Source organism: Phodopus roborovskii, unplaced genomic scaffold (assembly GCF_943737965.1).
Source record: "Phodopus roborovskii unplaced genomic scaffold, PHOROB, whole genome shotgun sequence".
Classification (NCBI taxonomy): Eukaryota; Metazoa; Chordata; class Mammalia; order Rodentia; family Cricetidae; genus Phodopus; species Phodopus roborovskii.
In genome coordinates, this window is record NW_026126541.1 from 29,591,493 (window position 1) to 29,612,541 (window position 21,049).

The 21,049-nt window shown below is 42.0% G+C and overlaps 1 protein-coding gene across 2 annotated transcripts in view; it reads left to right on the top strand.

Moving 5' to 3' along the window:
• The window catches only part of Glis3 (GLIS family zinc finger 3), a 421,425-nt gene that overhangs the window by 150,635 nt on the left and 249,741 nt on the right, over positions 1-21,049 (top strand). The gene's annotated exons all lie outside the window — the stretch shown is intronic.

A 21,049-nucleotide genomic window follows, 5' to 3' on the forward strand; every position in this document is an offset into this window, starting at 1 on the left:
CTTTGGAGTTGAATATGAGCTCTTCTGTCTGTTCTACCTCCTTTTCTCAACACGGATCCTGGAACTCTGGTTCTGTTTCTTGGCAAAATTGACTGTTTTTGAATAATGTGATTCTTAAATGCTTTCACAACAATTTCACACCTCACAGAAACCCTCAGGGCTTACAAGCAGGACTTCACCCCCAGGAATCACAGAGATAGCTTTGCACAATCTGACATGGCTCACTGAATTCTTTGCAAAAAAAAAAAAAAAAAGAACATATGTTTCCTATTAGTCTAGATGGACAGGAATAGCTCTTCAGAGTTGGAACTGAGAATTCTGTGTATACCCCTAATATTGAGAGTTCTAGAGATCAGTGATCAAGCGAAGACTATAAACCAGTTGGAAAAGGGACTTGTTTGAACGGTGACCTTCCAACCAGAGTCATCTCTTTCTGTATGTGATATAAAGCGTCTGGACTGTGTGTGTTTGACTGTAGATTGGCCAGACTCTGATTCATGCAAAAGCATACCATACAGGTAATAGCAGGAATGCAAGAATTAGAAGCACTTTTCACCACGCTGTAGGTATTTTTGAAAGAGCTTTAAGGTTTTCTGGTGGAATGAAATTGCATTTCTTGTCATTACATTATACCCCATGTTGTGATTTTTCTTAAGGAAAAGCTGAAGCTGATACATTGTGAGCATGCCAGGTTCCATGAGTGAAAAGAATAATTACATTCCAGGAGGCCAAACCATACTCTGTCAGTAGGGTTCTGTGTTTAAAAATGCCAGAATGAGACAAGCGATTGAAGGCAATTCCATTTACTCTGTTTGGAACATGGGAGCCTGTTGCAAACAGGAAAGACATCCAGTCTCCAAAGGAAAACAGTCCAGCTTTTCAGTCCTGACTAATCCTGGCTGAAAATAGTTTACTAGATTGGTTTTTACTGAAATAAACATTAAAGTTCGAATTATCAAAAACACTTTTTTTTTTTTTGCATTGCAACATTAATTTTTATGCAATAGGATTTCCCCAAGTTTTGTCTCTGGTCCCAGAGTTTTCAAAGTCATACAACTTTGCAGAGTTGGTTTTTGCTAAAGTGCGTGATGAATGTTAAAAATAGAAAGAGTTGAGGGGAAGACTAGCTGAGAGGTGAGTGTGTGCAGACTTGCTCTGCTGCTCACTGTGCCGCTTGGGACGGGCAGATGAGGTAATTCTGTTCTCCTAATCTGCCCTCTCCTTAATAGGTGGGACCTTTGCAAAACTCACCCTGCTAATCTAATTGTATCAAAACCAGAATCACAGACCACTCGCATGCTGTGGTGCAAATAAACTTAGACAAAGAGAAGTTTCCTAGGAGTAACTGATGCTGTAACTCTGCTGTAAGGAGGGTATGTTTTTAACAGGAAGACAACCATTTTCGAATATGTTTACACATCACGAACCTTTTGTCGTGTGCTTGATATGTGGGCCTGCAGACAACACGGCTGGAGCCATGCCAGGTAAAATGAGCTTGTTCTTTTGGAGAGGTGCTCTTCAGGTTGTGGTGGCGGCTACTGAGCCTCTGAGTAGTTTAAATTCTAAGGCCCAGTCCATTTGTATTTAATGTATGTCTGAATTTTATCACTCTTTTATATATGGTCATTGAGTTTCATCACCATTTTCACTTTCTGGGATTATTGAACCAAGAAAGGGAATGGTGACCCCATGTGTTTGGTGGCCATGACTACAAGCAACACATACACACAAAACCCTTCTGGAAGTTATGGTAAACAATGGATGTGTCAAGACTGAGGCCTGCTTTACAGTAAGAGGCTGTGGTGTATTCCTCCCCATGTGCCAACTTCCCTTTGCTCCATGGGAGAATGCATCTTGTCAATCATTTCTCATTGTGACTGTGGCAGACTAACTGGAACCTGGGGTGCAGATCACTCAGGACTCTTGGTGGCACAGCCAGGGGAAGATGTTGACGTCATTGGTTCTGTTTCTGGAAGAAAAGGATGGGTTCCTTTATCATCCAAACAGCCCTACCCTTCACCAGATTCCATGCTGACCAGCTCTATGAAATCTGTCCTTAAAGTTCCAGTAAAGTTGCATGAAAAGTCCTTAAAGTTGCATGAAGGGGACAGCGCCAGACAGTGGCAAAGTTTTGAAGAACAAAGGCCTCAGTAGGCAGAGAGGCAGATCTCAAATGAATCAGAAACAAAATGTGGTGAGGTTTTAAAGCACCCAAGTCATTCCACGCATGTCTTTTAACTAAAGCAGTTTCTAGGTGCCCACCATTCTCTTTCTACCGTCTTGTTTTTGGATCAGGTCTTTGGCGAGTCTTGAGTTGCTGACTGGTGAGCACTCCCGAGTCTTTCTGAGATGATGAGGTGCCAGACTTTCAATTCAGAACAAGTCTTAGAGAATGAAGTTAATGAAGTCTCTCTCTCTCTCTCTCTCTCTCTCTCTCTCTCTCTCTCTCTCTCTCTGTGTGTGTGTGTGTGTGTGTGTCTTCTCTCTCTCTCCCTCTCTTCTTCTCCCTCTCCCTCTCTCTCGCTTTTCTCCTTTCTCTTCCAGACCATTTCTATGTTCATAAGATGATAGCATAGATTGTATTACATCGTGAAAGTATACAACCATTCCTTAAGGCCCCCATAGTGATGGTTCCAAAAGAATATGTCAAATGCTTTTGACCCTATGGAGGTCTCTGTCTTTAAGTTGAGGAGTGGACAGTGCCCAGGAGTGTTTCCCTGGGAGCTTTTGAAGTGCATTCTGAATGACATGAGAAGCTTGGTTCATGAATGCTTATGCTGAGAAACAGCCTGTCCCTTAAGTAGGGTTCTGTTTGGGATCAGAACCACCTGGCCCATTTTCCTGCACAGTTGAAAGCATTTGTGTTGGGAGGTTAAGGAGTGTTCGGAAGGGAATTAGGAACGATGTGGGTTGCCACTTACACTTTGCTTATTTTTCCTGGATGAATTTAATCCAATAGCAAAAAAGAGTTTTGCAAAACTTTTACCCACCCACAAATTTTCATGAAAATGTCACTGACCAAAGACAGTTTTGAATTTTGTATGAATTGACTCATTTCTCCACAGGCATTTTCCCTGGCAAAATCCAATATATTTGCTTTGGCTTGGATATTAGGCAGTTTGCTTTTTAAGTAACATTGGATTATGAGCACAAGAAAATAAACACAGAATTGGCGCCATGTACCCGTTCCCCTTTATGGCCTGATGTATGGGTCATGGGCCAGCTTTGGCCATGCAACACATTTTTTTGAGGAAAAGTAAATCTGTTGTAAACTTTCCCCCCCTCCACAACCTTTATTTTGTTATTTTTGATAAGATTTGGCATTGATATGATTATCACAATTATATGACCACAAGGGACCTTAGGAAAATATTATTTAACTATAATTATTAGTTAGCACACCAGAACTTTTATGTTGGCAGCAATGTATAAATTGTCATAGCGCCAAGTATTGATAAGGGTGTGGAGAATGGTATGTGTGTATGTGTGTTAACTTTTTTTTAGAAAAAGTAAATTGGTTTAACCACATTGGAGAGCAGTTTGGAAGTACATAGTAAGGGTGAAATGTACAAATGTACAATTCCAACAAAACCTTGTCTAGGTATCTACCCTGAAGATTACTTCACACAGCAGCATGACACACCCTCATAGGTTACATTTGTGGAGATATATAGCTTGACTGTCCACAGACAAGGTAAATCAGTTGGCTATGGTTTATTCCTATTAAATACTGTGGAAGAGTTGAAGATTAGTAAAATACACTCCACATGGTAAATCTCACAAAATAAAGTTGAGTAACATGGTATGTGCGAAATGTGCTATAATACAATTTATGTACATTGTTATCCACAGAAGAATTATAAGGATCTGCAGAAAAACAGTTATGTGTTTAAACAAATCCTATGGGCAGGGTAACCAGTAATCTTAGAGTAGTGGATATTTCTAGAGGGGAAATGAAGAAATATGAAGAAATAGGATGTGGGGAATTTTGCTTCTTGTCTTTCTGAGACTGGGAAGTATAGACTAAAGTATGGAAAAGCTGTCCCTTCTGTCTGGGTTGGTGGAGTTGGTACAGGTGTTGCAGGGGCTTCTTATGAACCCTTTCATTTCTACTTGAGATGGTCTACATCTTTGCATTTTTATCCTAATACAGTAGGAAATTGATTAGTGTACACTCCAGCTTCCTTCCACACATACCATTTTTCAGATGAGAAAAATATCTGGGGAAAATTGATTTTTTTCCCCAAGATTATTGTTTGGCATCACCCTGTTTAGGGCCTCCTGGGCAGTGTCACTAGCTCTCCTGACATTGAACTCACTTGGAGTGTTTTTCAGAGCCCTGGTCCCTGGTCTGCACTGGAGACTCCAATGTGATGGGCCTGGGTAAAGTTCCTGTAGGTGGTTCTATTGGGTATCTATGCCTGAGAACCAGGCTCTTCAAGTTTCGAAGTTCTGACCTTGAGCTCTAGATGGATAAAAACCGAACATGCCACGGAGTTCTAGCATGGAGATGTGGTGTTATCAAGTATATTCTCATCTTTATTGTTGTCTGATAATGACCAGGGTAGACTCATCTTTCTTAGAAAAAAGAAAACAGCCACAGAGATGAAAGGGGAAGGAGTTGAGTGGCCAAGGGCAGTAGCAGCAAATTCATATCCATCTTATATGCTCAGGGTTATTAGTAGTGAAATATTGACATGGGACATGTCCTGAGTGGCAGGCACAGCATTGTCATCTTCTGGGCTCCTTGAGTTAACAGTGACACCAAGAAAGCAATCATATAGTTCCCAGTTTTAAAGTGGAGAGTTGATCCTGTCCAAATACAGACTCTCCTTGCCCCCCCCAAAAAAAACTATCTTCAAAACATTTCTTAAAAAAGACTGAATTTTCCCTTTTCATAAAATCTGCCTGATATGATTAAATAAATAAAATTAACATTAATATCCTCTTTGTCTCTTGAGGCTGAAATACCACCAGTAAAACATCTGGTAAAGATCAGAGAGACTGCAACTTCCAAGTCATATCCCACAAGGCATCAGTCTGTCAAATATTAGATGCAAACTCAACGATTTCAAACAGTGAAATCAAATCTCAAGACTTTTTCCCAGTCATTTTTACATGAGAGAGATACAAGCAGATTTATCTATGTATATACATGTTCAACATACTGTAGATATATATGGCATCACAAACTGCAACCCCTAAGAATAGGGAACAGCGAAACCACAGAAGTTACCATCAGAGGAGGGAAGTGACTACCATCTATAAGGCCCCTGTCAAATCAGATTTCACATTCCTAGATTGGAAACCTGCCATTTGGTAGTGGTTTAATTCTGTTTCTCTGCAGAAAGCATTTAATCCACTGTACCTGGGGAACTAGGCTTTTTTTGAACTTTGCCCTGAATATGTAATTCATAACAGATTTCAGCAAATGTTTTGAAGAAAACCATGGTTTGTGTTTCTTTATTCTGTGGTTTTAGGATTAATGGAAAATAATAGATAATGAGAATGTCTCTAAGAGGTTGATATTTGAGGATTAATCCTCATTGGGCAAAATCATTAACTACTTGGTGGTTAATGTCCCTTTTAGTTCACATTTATTTTGCGGTTCATCTCTAATTTTATGCCCCGAAATAACATTTTTTTTTAATTAGAATTATGTAAATCTTTCCACAAATGATTAGATTAAGGGAGTATATGTCAAAGCTTTTGGGTTTTGTTCGTATATAGTTTTACAAATGTATTTTGCTTAGCTTTTTCAGACTGCAACAGTGTGGAAAATTCATTTGGCAATTTATTAAAAAGGTCTTTAGTGACCTTCAGAATATTTCTTAATTATCCCTTCTTTGAGTGGTCATGTTGACATCTTTGAGTCCAGATAGAATTTGATCCTGTAGAATAAAAGAACAAACTTGTTTATATATCTTTTAAAAAGGCAGTCTGTCTGGTTCTCTGATCTCTCAGAGATACTTCCTTCAAGTTCTAGAACAAATGAGTTGGAAACCAGTTTTTTTTCTTTCTCTTTTTTCTTTTTCTAGGTGTTAATAGTTCTTACAGTTATTATTGAGCCAAAGCTTCTAGACCATCGTAAACAATGGCCATATTAACCCTGGGCAGTAGATGTATGTCTGGCAGACATAGGACCTGGGCAGAGCATGCCTGATTTCACATTCACCCAACTGTGGGCAGCCAGGTGGCCGTATCCTGTGTGAATAGTGTGGAGTCTAAATCACTGCCATTACTCACATGGACTTGGACGAGAAAGTTGAATGAAGCCTGCCTGCCCTTATTGGATAGCACAGTGTTTATATTGATTTTCTTGGGCCATCGACCTGCTCTTCAGTAGGGACAATGGCTAATTCTTTAGAAGAACTTTAAGACCATTTTTAAGATGATTAATCTGAGAAGTGGTTTAGAAGTTGGAAAATGAGATGACTGGGCAGTGTGCTGAGTAGATTATCCACAGTGTTCCAAACAAAGAGGTCTCCGTTCTATTTCATTAGAATATTACTGTAAACCAGGGCATAGCAACCCTGCTCACGTAACATGTGTACTGACGTGTGGACTCCAGGAGTGTTCTTTCACTCATCTGACCACTAAAAGCAAATGAGGAGTTACATCCTGCCCTGGAAGCCAGACAAACAGGTGGGACAGTCTCTTGGGGAATTCATGGTTCAAGGCTGACCCATGAGTATGTTTCATATACGAAGCAGGGGTGGTGATACAAGTCTGTGAAACTATTTCTGTGAGAAGCAGAAGAGGTCTTCTGCTCTGTATGTAGGGACTGAACTGCCTTCTTAAGGGATGCTTGCATCTTGTAAAGAAAGGAAGGAGGACATTTAACTAGAGGGAACACAGTATCCCATTAGAAGAAATGATGCCTAAAAATTTGATAGTTTTAAACACTAGATAAGAGTGGAATGGGGGGGGGGAGGCTGTAAGGACCACCCCCAAAGGAATTCTACTGTTCAACAGGGACATTGCTCAAATTTGGTCAGTTACAAACCTATTTAGCATAAATGGAAATCTAGTTAATAAAAACAAAGCCCTCAGACACTGTCTTTACTGAGGAAGCAACAGTGTCCTAGTGTACATGAAAGGAGCCATTGACTCTAGCCATTTCCAACATCCCTTAGGCTTACAGATTAACTTTCTGTTACAGGGTACCTATGGACTGGGCTTAGTTGACAAAGCATTTTCTGCAGCAGTTGAGGGGCTAAGTTGAGATTCCTAGAAGTCACATAAAATCTTTGGTGTGGTGGTGTACTCTCCTCTCAGTGCCAGGGAGACAGGTGGATCCCTGTAGCTTACCATGAACTCCAGATTCAATGATCTTAAATAAGAGAATTGAGGAGGGCATCTGATGTGTACCTCTGGCCTTCACATGCACTCACACACATGTGTCCAAGCACACCACCTCCACGCACCCCTATAATCACACAGTGTATCAGACGGTGACACACAGATTGTTTTCTTTGCTGTGTGAGCCACTAGGGAGCCACGTGAGTGGGAACAAGGGAAAGCTTTTCTGTTGTGGACTTGGAAGATAAACAATTAAAAACCTGGGCAAGGCTAGAGAAGGAGACCAAGACTGTTTGATCAATTATGTGAAATGATTAACATGTGGACAGAGGCCATGTACATTATCTTGTGCATGAGTAGCTCTCCTTTAGTTAAATATTTCCTTTAATAATCTGTAAAGAGACTGAAGTACTGTTAAACAAAGCTGTGGCCTGGCGCTTATTATGCTGAGCTCGTCAGCCCCTTTTAAACTTTTTCTTCTACTGCCGAGGTTCATTTTAGTATTTTTTTCCCCAGCTCATACTAATTAATAGGGAACAGAGCTAAAAGCTTAAAATGTTTAGTAGAAAAAAAAAAAAACCTAAATCAATTATTCTCATTATAGCTCTTTTTACTAGTGAGTCTGTCCAGCCTGTGGACCACTGCAGACCACAGCCCTCTGTAGATTGTGGTGGCCCAAGAGAGCGAGTTGTCCCTTTGTTCCTGGAGCTACATTGGCTGTATTTACTACTTGATTGTGCTGCCCAAGGTCAGATTACCTGCCTCAGCCAGAACACAGGCATTAGGAGCTCTTCTTGTGGGTCACGTGATTGGTCCTGGATCCTTACTCTTAAAAGTCATGAGGCAGCTCCTCAGGCTGATTATTCTAGAACAGTTTCTGTGCTTCCGAGTGTTTCATGGCCATTTCACTCAGGACCCAGACTTCTGAGCATGCCCTTTGATAGGAAACTTGGCTATGCTGTGTTCTGCTTGGCCACGCCCTCTCCACTCCAATGCCAGGCAGTTTTGCTGAGAAGAGCTTCATTGCTACTTCCTCAGCCAGGGAGATAGACTTGGGCTTGAGTAGAGTTGTGGAGAAGGGGAAATGGAGAACTCAGACATTAAGAAATTCTAAAGGAGAAATGTATTCCCATTTCATGTGTGGTGGCCCCCTTTAAGGGTCCACGCTGCTCAAAGGACCCTTTGCCACACACCGTTTGTCCTTGGCACACAGTTGAGGCTTGCTTTTGGGGGCAGTGTAAAGATAAATCCATGCTGATGACAGTAAATGGCTAAGAGAATTTTCAGTGTGTTGGCCTTCCCATAGGGAACTGAGATTTGACAAGGAAGGAAGGAAGGACATTTTAAGCTCCTCCCTTTAACCAAAAATTCCTTCAGGGACATGGAGGGGAATGAAAATGATTGTGCTATGAGCTGTAAGGTTAATTTAGTCCTCACAGGGGGCCTCAAAAATACCCTGTGGTTCTTGTGATTCAGGCTCTTTTCCTTTTACCACATACCCATTTACTGGTCACCTTTAGGGCCTTCCATAGCTCAGTAATTAGTACACAAAATAATTAATAATCACACACATGTACACACATGAACACATACAAAGCACATGAAGCTTAGCTGGTAAATACATTGAGATTCATTAGTCTTTTGTTTCTACTTGTGTAAATACTTGAAAATTTCCATAATAAAGTATTACAAATAAGTAAAATATTTTGACTTGACTTTTTGGAAAGAGGAGTCTGTTCCCTTCACCTCCTGAGTAAGCTGTAAAAGTGAACTGCAAGTTTTTTACAATCTCTGAAACCACCTTAAGAGTGAGTTGAGGGCTGGGCATTGTGATGCATGTGCCTACAGTGCTAGCCTGAAGCTGGAGGGTGGAGAGAAGCTAGCCTGGGGTGGGTAAGGAGGTGGTGGTTGAGAGGGTCAAATCACCCTTAGGCAGTGATTTGAAAAGGCAAAAGGTCAAAGGGGAGTGTTGTAAAATATGTTAAGATGATCTCATGGTGTCTCGAACAGTTTCAGGTCTTTGACTTGGTCAAATGAAAGTTTATTTCTCTTCCAAGCTGTAATACAGTTAGCTTTTCACAGTTACCCATCCCTCAGGATAGGGGCAGCAGCCTGAGCCTAGTATGAAAGAGAAGTTAATGATTTTAAGCAACTGCCTTTCAAAGTGATATATTTCTTCCTCCAAATCACTGGGCAGAGCTCAGTCACATAGAAAACAGGTGGCAAGGGAGGCTGGGAGTGTGGTCTTTCCGTGGACTCAGGAGAAAACTTGGAAGTATTGATGAACACAGAGAAAGGTATCAGTCCATGAAGCCAGAAGATCCCTCCCCCCCCCCCCCCCCCCCCCGTCCCCTGAAGGCCTTTCATAGTTTCTTGAAGAGAAGAGACATCTCGGTCATTTTACTTTTGATGTCCGAGTTTCTATGAGTGTTGATCACGTCTAATCACAGTGTTTTGGTTTGTCTGCTTTTAAAGAACATTTTTTTTTCCCCTCATCAATGCTAGCTTTGAAAGTTTGCTTTTCAATTTGCTAAGTTTTTCCAGGCCCAACCTCCACCTCCCAACCCCCACCCTTTCCAAAGATTCCATTGGCATTCAATCAGTGCTGCTGGGAAACTCTCCTTATCTCAAATGGATTACTCAGTTTCCCCTACCTTGTCCAAATTACATGTTCTGGGTGCATAATTCAATATTGCTCATCATCATCTAAGCCATGAGGGTATGTAGTGTTTTCCTATCCCACAGGCACTTACCCTTTAGGAATATCTGGTCATTATCGAGGGTAAGGTCACAGATGAATCACCAAGACAGTCACCCTTGTGCATAGAGATTTGGGTGTGACAGACACTTTGCTAAGACCCTGAAACAGTGTTTCCCATCTGTTCATAAAGTTGCATATTTGGTACACACAGTGTGGTCATAAATGTTCTTCTGTTCTCTGAATGCTTGCTTTTGGTCATGAACTGGCACACACTCAAGGAAAGAATGACAAGGTACCTCTATGGACACTTCTGGTCCATTTCCATGAATATATTCAAACAAAACGAAATTGCCTGACTCTTTATAATATGTCCTTTAGTGTGTTTAAACTTGCAAAATTATCCCTACAGATGACAAATTGTAAACATCATGCAAAACCACAGCCCTGGTTCAAGGCCTATTTCAGGGTTCAGCTGACATTCACCCTTCTTAGAAATGTTTAAAGTGTTTTAGGAAAATGCAGCTAGGCAAACAAGCTTATCGGCAGCGACAATAAAAAAAAAAAATCATTGATTCTAATTAAGAGGGGTCACATATGCAGAAACAATGCGCTTTTGTGTGGTAGAAAGCTTCCTGCTCTCTCCATGCATGGAGAGCTTTCCAGTGGCTTTGGATAACCGTGCTGACAAAGTTTCAGGCCCTGACCTTCTGACCCATCTCAAGTGATTCAGCCATACTTGTCGAAACTTGTCTAGGGGGTTGGTGGGAGGTGTTTTGGATCCATTTGTAAAAATGCAACAGTAAGGCAAAGGCCTTTTCTGAAAACCAGGAGCGTCATCTTAAATGGAGGTGGAAAGCATTTGTGTTCCCGGGGTAAAGACCCAGTTCGTTGAAGCTGTTTCCTCCTTCTAGCAAGCATTTCCCACAGCAGTCTAGTATACTGACTGACCCACCGCTGGTGAGAACTCCAGCTTCTTCAGCTGTCTGGGTCAGCCTGATCCTGTTCCATTGTGTGTTCCTGAAAGGTTGCATTTAGATTGTGACCCTGATTTTGTGCTGTGTCCACAGAATGGGGTCTTTATGACAGAACCAGTCAAGGAAGGCACTGTACAATCTGAGCAAATAATGGAGAAATCACTCTAATTGCTTACTCTATTGAGGTGGTAAATCAAAATCAACAACTGTGCCACCCGCACTTTCCTTGAATTCAGAAGTTAAGAAAAAAAAACGAATTTCTAGACCATAGGGTCAAGAACATAGATCTTGGTGAATCAATGGGCAATTTAGTTCTGAATTAAGAGTACATATTGACCATTTGTAGTGTCAATGATTTATTTTCAAGGAGTTCCATCAAAGGCATTGCTAGTTGCCTGATTGTATACTTCCTCCAAAGATTGCCTTGCTAATTACCATCAGTGAGTAATAGGGATTGCCAAGAAGGAAAAAAAAAAAAAAAAAGCCCATTGTGTCCCAAAGGAATGATGCTGCCAAGTGTCTTGACGGGCTTGATCGGTTCCTGCTATACATGTCAAACAGCTGTGCCTGTGAGTGAAATTTTGAAGTTGTATTCTCACTTAGCTGAGATTAGAATAGGCTTAATTGAAGGTGTCTGCCATGGGGTACAGTTTCAAACTCTTAAATACAGAATTCATGCATATCTTAAAGAACAAAACATTCTACTGACCATCACGAAACTACTTTGTTTTGCTTCCTCCCCTGCTTGACAAAAACGAGTATGATACACAATTCAAAAGCAAAAAGGAAAGAAAACAGGAGACTGCTATAATGTTGGGAAAAAATAGCCAAGATTACTTGTAGAGTTGCTTCACTTAACATATTTTAGATATTTAAATATCTGGTTTATGTAGTACAGAGTTGTTCATCTAATTATAGGTATGTGTGTTCTCTGTGGTCTTAAGAAGTGATTCTTCCATGCAAAAGGGAATAAGGGGTCTATGCTGATTGCCTCCTCCACTTCACTCGTGTGACCGCTGTACTGAGCAAGCATTTCTTTCTTGCCAGTCCCTTGGCAGGTAGTGGGGGGTAGAAGAACCTGCAGGATAGACCTCACCCCAGATTTGCTGTCTTCCATGAACTCACACTCTAAGGGATGAAGGGAGTGAGCAACTTAGCTATCCAGAAGCTGAAACTTCCACTTGGGGTGGGGTGGGGATTTTGGCCTGTGTGTAGTAGATACATCAAAAGAGTGCCTTGAATGGGCTGAACACAGAACAGACAGGAACTTTGAGGATTGGATCATTTAGGACCTTGGCGACCCCTGTAAGTCTTGAGTGCTGTGTTGAGAGTAGATTGAGGATATGGGAATAAAGATGGGGAGCCTAAACTTCCAGGAGTGGGGTCATTGCACTAGCCTTCTGTCTGATCATCTTATGTCTAAGAGTAGAAATATGGATAAATCTGAATCCATGGCTAGATATAACAGAACTTTCCAAGGGTTGGGCATAGGCTATGTGAGCTGGGGACAATCGGAGGTGACCCCACCCTTACCCCCACCAGCTATAGCTCACGTGTCTGGAAGCTTGGACATTCCCTTTGACTGAAATGGGGGTGGGAGCTGTGGTAGAGTTGTGAAGGATGCAGAGTTGGGGTTTGGGCTTTCTAAGGAGTCTATTGGATACTCACATGGGGAGTCTGTACATTATAGGAAAGTCTTGACTGATAAGAGGTAGGACTCACTTGCATGTAGATAGTATTTAGAGTTAGGAGCCTGGCTGGACTACTTCAGGGAATTAAGGAGCGGAGTGACAGCAAAATTTGTCTTACTCTGGCTTCTGTAGCAGGCTGTGAAAGGGGAGATGAAGAGAGGGGAAGGGAATCCCTCTTTACCACATACCTTGCATCTACTTTTCCCAGCACCGTTGTGTTCCCTAACCCCACCTTGTTCCTGAATGCATCTAGGAGGGTTTTGAGGGGGGTCAGTATAGGGAAGAGAGATTGGAATGAAGAGGCTTTTCTAAGTTAGCCTCACATGGAAATGCCTGCTTTGTGTCTAGACCTGGAGCCAAACAAAGCAAGGGCTACACAGGCGCTAAGAGAAGTAGTTCATCATGGTCAGAATATCTTGGAATTGGAGGGCATATAGTTTAGTTCCTTCAGTGGCATCTACTATGTAGGCTGTGTAATCCTCCTGAGGAACAGTAGTATGTCCTGCAGTCATCAGGATGGCAAGGGATCCAGAAGTGCATGTTGAAGGCATTTTGAACGATAGATTGTTTTATGTCTTCCCAAGAGTCAAATCCCATGATGATGCATTTAAATATATTAATCTCGGTGTCTTTATGCTACCTTGTTCTAGAATGGGTGTTTTCAGTTGCCTTACTTACTTGGACTTAGAGAGGGCATCCTGATGAGGGCTCATGTGGAGTGGCCATTGGTACGACTGTCTGACAGGCTGTTGTCAGGGTCACAGTCTAAATATTTAGGAAGGGCTTTTATGTTGCTTTTCATAGTGAAGGCCCGTGGATCTGAGGAAATTATACTAATTTAAGATCACCTAATTTTGTTTATTTTCCCTATGGACACAGCTTAATGAAAACCCTTTTCCTGTACCATGTGTTGGATTTGTTTATTGTAGAATGTGACACAGAGAGAGCAAGACCTTGCATTTTAGCCTTTCAAGAGTTTATGATGTGCTTGTGTATGGCAATAAACGTAGCTGGCTCCAGCTGGGTACTTCTTTTGTTTGACTGTTATGTCATGTCTGCATCCAAAGAGGGGCTAAGGCTCTTGTTTTCCTCTTTTATATTTATTTTCCCTGTGTTGCCTCCCATCTCCCTCCCCCTTCTCGGCACCAATTCATTCCCTTGTCTTTTCCCTCGGTGCACAGCTCTTGAGAGGCTAGCTCGGAGAGAATGAGGTTACAGTAGTGCTTAAGAGCACTGTTTTCCACGGGGTTGTGGTGGGGGAGCATATTCATTGCTTCAGAATGGTGACAGGCAGTCATACTTTTATAGACTAGGGAGTTTAGGTCTATGTGTGGACTGACTTTTTGTTGTTGTTTTTTTTTATTTAATTTAGAATCAATCTTATTTTATGCATCAATTCCAGTTCTCTCCCTCCCAACCTCCCATGCCCCTCACCACCACCACTACCACCACTACCACTCCTTTACATCACCCATCTACTTCCCAGGGAGGGTGAAGCCTTTCTTGGGGGATCATTAAAGTCTGTCACATCATTTGGGGGAGGACCTAGACTCTCCTCCATGTATCTGGGCTGAGAGAGTATCCCTCCATGGAGAATGGGCTCCCAGAGTTCATTCGTGCACTAGAGATAAGTACTGGTTCCACTGTCAGAGGTCCCATTGACTGCCCAGGCCTCCTAACTGACACCCACATTCAGAGCACTTGGTTCGGTCCAGCGCTGCATCCCCCAGCTTTACGACTGGGATCCCTGTGCTTTAACTTGCTCAGGTCAGTTGTTTCTGTGGGTTTCTCCAGCATGGTCTTGACCCCTTTGCTCGTCGTTCCTCCTTCTCTACAACTGGATTCCAGGAGTTCGGTTCAGTGCTTAGCCGTAGGTGTCTGCTTCTGCTTCCATCAGCTACTGGATGAATTTGTTTCTAAGGGATGTTTACAGGGCATACATAGTACAATATTTGAAAGCCAGAATTATATCCTTAGATGACAACAGTTCTCACCAGCTTTTGAACATTCATGGGGGAAACATACCAAAAATGTACAGAACTTAGGGACCCAATTTTATAAGTTTACTATGGGTATCTGTGACTGCCCTGCCTCTTGGTTCTGGCTATGAAGGTCCCAGTTCAAGCTTCCTTCCTGAGTCGCTTATGGAAAGGCTCTAGTTTTGTCCACATGACCCTGAATAACAGTTCCTTAGTTGGAAAGGGTTCTTGTTCTAGAACAACCCAGCTTCACTAAGAAAAGCTAAGCAGAGCTTGGAATCTACCACTGTGTCAAGATAAACACTGCTTGAAAAATTAAACCTTTAAAAAAAAAAAAAGAAAGAAAGAAAAAAGATCAGCCCTGTGTGAACAGTTTTAAAACAATCAGCTTTCTGGATCATAATCAGAAAAATAGCAGACATAATTACCGGAAGTGACATTTGTTACCCTTGTAACAATAATTCCTAACTTCAGAGATGCTCCAGCTAACTTGTGCCAGCCACACAGTAGATTCCAGGTAGGACAGGCTTCTGAGACACTTAGAGCTGGACCCAGAGACACATGAGAGTGACTCTACATGGCTTATACTGAGCAATGAAAATCCCACTCTCCTGTGACAGAAGAGAATTAGGTGGCAATGGCTGTATTGGGGTCTTTGCTTTGGACTGGAGAGTGGTCTGAGACAGACTTCGGGAAAGCTCGGATCTGCTCAAGACTGTAGCATCCTCCATTTATTTGTTCACAGCCCAAAGACTCCTCTGAGTGAGGGGAGGTGGTGGGAGTGTCCATTTTCATTTTAGAATGCAGGAGCAGCTCATGGGACATTTTTTTCCCTCAAGGTTTAACTAGCTAGAAAGTATTGGACTATGAACCAGGACCAAGGGTAGTAATTTTCAACCGGTACATTTCCCAGTCAGCCTAAAGTTACTCTGAGGCATATTTACCTCATTCTAAACACTGCTGATTTTCAGCAACCCCATTCTCCCCACCCCTGCCCCAGACACACACCCAGGCCTACTGTTGTGCATGAATTTGAGGGAAGCATTTATTTTGCATTCCCACTGGTGGTGTGAACCAGAGAGGCACAGTTCCCAGGCTTCATAGAGCTCCATACTGTGAGGAGTTTCTTTCCCAGTGCTGAGTGAAGAGGCTCTCCATGCTGGAAACTCACAAGACCTGGCCCCACCTCAAAGACTGTTTAACGGTTTATTGCTGCAGAAGAAAGGGTTCCTCTGACTTTACAGCTTTGGTTAAAGGGAGACAGCAGCATTCCGCAGAGAATCATTTCATCTTGTTTACAACATTGGGGCAAAGGGGGTGTGTCCCCTTTTGAGTTGGGTTACCCTAGAAAAGTTCATTGTATCCAAGAAAAATTTTATACATCTCTGAATTGTATTACCAAGGAATATTGTGTGTGTGTGTGTGTGTGTGTGTGTGTGTGTGTGTGTGTGTGTGTGTACGCGCGCGCACTCTCTAATTATTCAGGTGGTTTTAAAAAGTGCTTTTGTTGTTGTATACTTCCATTAAAAACAAACCAAGACAGAATTCTCTGCTATACTCTCCCATGTTTCAGAAGGTATGTCTTCTTTCCCAGGTGACCGGTTTTGTGGCCCCACAATTCATGTGAGAAGGTAAGGTTAGTAACTAGGACAGTGTATAGGGTGTAGCATTTCAGCCCTGCCCCTTGACCATACAAGGCTGATTAAAACTGAACAGGAATAATCTGATAGCATGTGGCCCATTTAATCTGGCCCCTGTCTCAGTAATTCTGGCAGTCACTGTCATGTACAAGAAAGAAAGTTAAGCAAAAAACACCAGGGCTTTCCCACTTCGTTGGATTTTATTCTTCTGATGTACATAATTTTGTCTTTGCAAAACAAAAAGGCAGAGCAAGTACACTGGGAAACTGAGGCTCAGTAGAGTCATAGGAGGAAATTGCTTAAGCTATGAAATTGTGGATCTTTAATATCATACTATAAATATTACCGTTTTCACTAAAAATTCAAGGAATGTAAAGGTATAAGTGAAAATTATGCAGTTTAAATTCTCCGTGAAGTAAGGTAACATAAATATAATGCTGACCTCATTTTTCATATATTTTAATATACTAATATGGAATGTTTTACGTCTTGAAAAATAGAAACCAAAGCCAATTAAGTTTCTAAAGGACTTAAAAAGTCAGACTCCATCTTTCAGTGGAATTTTGTTGTAAGTTGAATTGTGTATCCTCCAAAAGATACCTTGAAATCCTCATTCCCAGTACCTCAGAGTGTCTCATTTTGGAATAGGGTCTTCACAGATAGAATCAAATCAAAATGAGTTCAGTAAGGTAGATAACAACAGTTATCTTCAAAACATAGCACTTGTGGGATGCAGAGATAGACAGACTTGCCCTGGGTTGATGGCAGGGAGAGATGGAGATTGTCACATGACTGGGTGGGAATGGAGGCCCAGCTTCCTTCACTCCAGTCTCCTGGCCTCTTCCGAGCCTCTGTAGGCACTGTTTCTGCTTTGCTTTCATCATGTGACTACAGAAGCCATATTGCAGGCTTATGAACTTAGTCCCAGAGGTACCAGAAGCCACTGAGCTATCCCCAGAGTAGGGAGTGACAAAGCCTGTTTTAAATGTTTGGTTGTCATGTAGAAGATGGATCTGGTGAACACAGTGAAAGCAGAACCAGGCTACAGTAGAGAATCTCTGTGCTGCTCAAGCCCAATGCTGGCATCACATAGGATTTGGCCACAGGAATCTGCATCTGTCCCTGTGTACCCAGATGTCAGTTAGCACTGTCTCACCTGTGCATACTTTCGCAGACTGTGAGTGAGAGCAGGGTGAACTGAATGTCTTCTGGGGACAAGTACTGATGTGCTGAACACCGGACTTTCAAATGGGTTTAAAGTTTGTTTGTCGGAAAGCTAACTCTTGCCAATTTGTGGATTAGCCCATTCTGACCCGGACATGGTGTTTTACATGGGAATGTCTTCAGTGCCTTTGGCACACTATGTGAGTGCTAATCTGGACGTGAGTGGGTGGGTGAGCTTCTAGAGAAATGAATTCATGAGGCTGTCTGTATTTAAGTCATGATCCCTAGAGTTTTGTGTCCCAACTCTGATTTTAACTATGAAAAGAAAAAGAGATGAAGGTGGATGCTACAGTAAGGGGTGGGACAGGGTATTTAAATACATTTAGAGAGCAGATCGACGTTAGAGCTGTTAGGAAAGTTCTGCTGCTGAGTTGTACAACTTACAGTTAAGAAGGAAGGAAAAACGCTACAGAGGTCGTGGTTCACATCTAATTACTCTCCCCGTGGGGAAGTTGTTTGCTAGGTTCGGCTGCCAGCCTGTGGGTAGCTTTCTTCAGGGGTGAGGGTTAGTTGATGCAGTGAATTGTTACATTTCTGTTTCACTACCTATTGGTCTTGCTCATGGAAAACAGCAGCATCTCTTGTCTGTCTCTCATCTTCCATTCACCCATTCATTATTCCCAGTGCATCCTCCCTGCTCCTGTTAATAATTCTTGACACAAAGGGACAGGTCATTAGGAATGTCCTAAGGTCAGAGAATGGCAGGACTCCATGTTACCGCAGAATTTTAAAGGCAATCATTACACAGACTTGCATAAAGGGATTTGCATTTGAGTTAGAGTGTCTTCCTTAGTGTCAGTAGGACAGGAAGGACTGATGGAATGAACTTTGTTTTTATTTTCACATTTCTGACCTGAAGCTTCTCTTCAACCATTCAGAAGGCTGTTGGGCGGAAGAATCTGTGGCTTCTTCAAGTGTGGTGCTGAGGCCTGGGTTTTCAAAAGTTAGGAACTATTTCTGATGTATACACACCGGTAAGGGTGATAAAACAAACATCTGAGTAAGCCAGCAGAACTGGAGGGAGCCTGGAAATGATGAGGAGATGATAAAGAAGCTTCAGAGCTCAGAAGCCTGTGTGTGTGTGCATGTGCTTGTGTGTGTGTGTGTACATGTGTGCACACATCTCCCTTAACAGAGTAGTAACTCTGATAGCGTTTGTTCAGTGGATGCTGTAACCAGGCTCGGTTAGGTTCTTGAGATGCCACCCTGATAGAATGTTGACCACAATTAATACGGGGAAGATCATATTGATGGCATCGATCATGGTGCTTTCCATTCACCAACAGCAGCAGCACAACATGTAATCATGGCAAATGTTTTGGTCAGAAAGTCCAAGAATAAAGGAGAAGCTAATGGAGGTGGCCAGAAAATATGCCTCATCGTCTCTCTACCTTCTCACAGAGTTTGAACAGATGACCTAGTAGAGAACCAGGACAGACCATCAGGTTAGCTACTCCTTTTACTTCCATTCAGACCCAGGATACCCTGGAGACCCATGTTTCCCTTACCCCTTCTTCCAGGGCTGATGTCTTTACTCAAGCATGTCCACTCACCTATTCAACATCAGTCCTGGAAGAACATTTTTGTTTTGTCTACTAATTAAGGGAAGAGGCACCCTTCCATTCAGAGGGATGCCCCTGCCTAGTGACACTTGAAGGGTGACTTTTTCCAGGCCTGGAGGGTTTGTGGTTCTCTGTTAAGAAGCCTTCCAGTGGGTGGGGAATGTCTTCTAAGTGACTCCACTGTTTGGTTTCCTAGGTTAGTTCATAAGTTTTCTCCCTCCCCCTCCTGGTTATGTTTGGAAGACTAGATCATACATAGCATGTATAACTTTTCTAAACTTGGGGAGGGAAGAACCCCCTTCATAAATAACTCCAGAGAAAAGGTGATTTTTTTTTTTTTTTTGCTTAGCCTTCATCCACTAACTTTAAATGAAGCTATTTCTTGAACCAAGCCCCACTGTTAAAAAGTGGTTACTGAATTAAAGAAAGGGCCATTGAGAACTTGAGTCCCGGAATTATTCATAGTCTGAATGTGTTAACTTTTGTTGGTGGGATGAGTTAACAATACAAATGGCCTTTTAGTTGAAACTATTTTGGGACTAGGTGTGGGAGTGATTCTGGCTATGTCTCTAACAGCCAGTAGGGGAGAAGGAACCAAACACATATATTTACCTCCAGCTAAATAGAGTCAATTAGCACAAATCATCTGGTTATTTTAGTTTTATATAAAAACACAGATTTGAAGTAACTTTTGATGATTCAGAGAAAGAATTAAGAAATGATCTACCTAATCCTCTAATTAGCAAACTTACCTTTGTTTTTCTTAGGCATTTCCCTGATTTGCATTCAGACTGATTCGTGTTATGACAATAGTCATAAGAAGATGGAGAATTATATTGCAGCCTGGGTTGCTGGCTATGAAATAAATTGAGCAAAGGACCCAGATTTGGAGTTAGTTAGGTTTGAAATCTTTGACACCAAGAAAGCTACCTAACTCCTGAGGGTTGGCCTCCTAAGCTGAAGAAAGGAGTTGATATACCTGACCCATGGAGTTGTTGGTGGGGTTAGGGGAACTAATGGAGATCTCTGCTACCACACAATGAGTGAAAGTTCACTGGAGTATTAGCACTGATCTCCTTTTGTGTGTGCGGGTTGAGGTTCAGCTCAGGTTAGCCAGAGCATGGATGGATATAGTTAGTGTAAAGCAGATTTATAGCTGATACTCCTTTGTCATTGTGGATGAGGGAAATCATAGGAGTGAATGGATGTATTCAAGAGGGCAGGATTCATGGTAGGGAAAGATTAGGTTCCATTAAGTCTCTTTCTCAAGTCCCAGCCTTTCTCTTTACCCTATAGCATGACCCATGATCCAGTAATCCTCACTCTTAAATGCCATAAAACCTAGCAGCCACTTTGGAAATCTCTCAACTGACTTCAAACCTCCAAAGGATCTGGATATGTGGGGATTTCCAACTTCTTTTTCATTAAGACAGAGTTGGATAGCATAAAACTTTCAGATTCTGTTTTCAATATGAGACCTTTTTTGCTCATATCTTCCTGAAATTTGTGAGTGCTCAGAATTTGGGTGTCTTTGTGTTGTAGAGTGAGTTGGCAATCGGTGACAAAGTTGACGTTCAGAAGTAGAATGTCGTGCTCAAAGCACATGTTCATTTAAAACAAGACAAATGCTGGTCCACACCACCTTTGTGGGAAGCTACACTGAGTGCATGTTCACCCAGAATACCAGTTTCTCCACTGCATCAGCAAAGTACTGCACACACAAGTCTGCTCATGCTTGCTAACGTAGTAGGTGAGAGATACTCGGAATGCTTGCTTTTTTAAGGATTCAGTGGCCTATCTTGTTCTTCTCTTGTATTAGTTTCCCATCACTGTGACAAAATGCCAGAGAAAATTGCAAGAAGGGAAGACTTGGCTCCTCATCAGAGGTTTCAGCCCATGGTCAGTTGACTCTGTTGTCATTTGGGCCAGTGGGAAAGCAGGTGTCATGGGTGTGTGTGTAAGGTCTCTGCTGACCT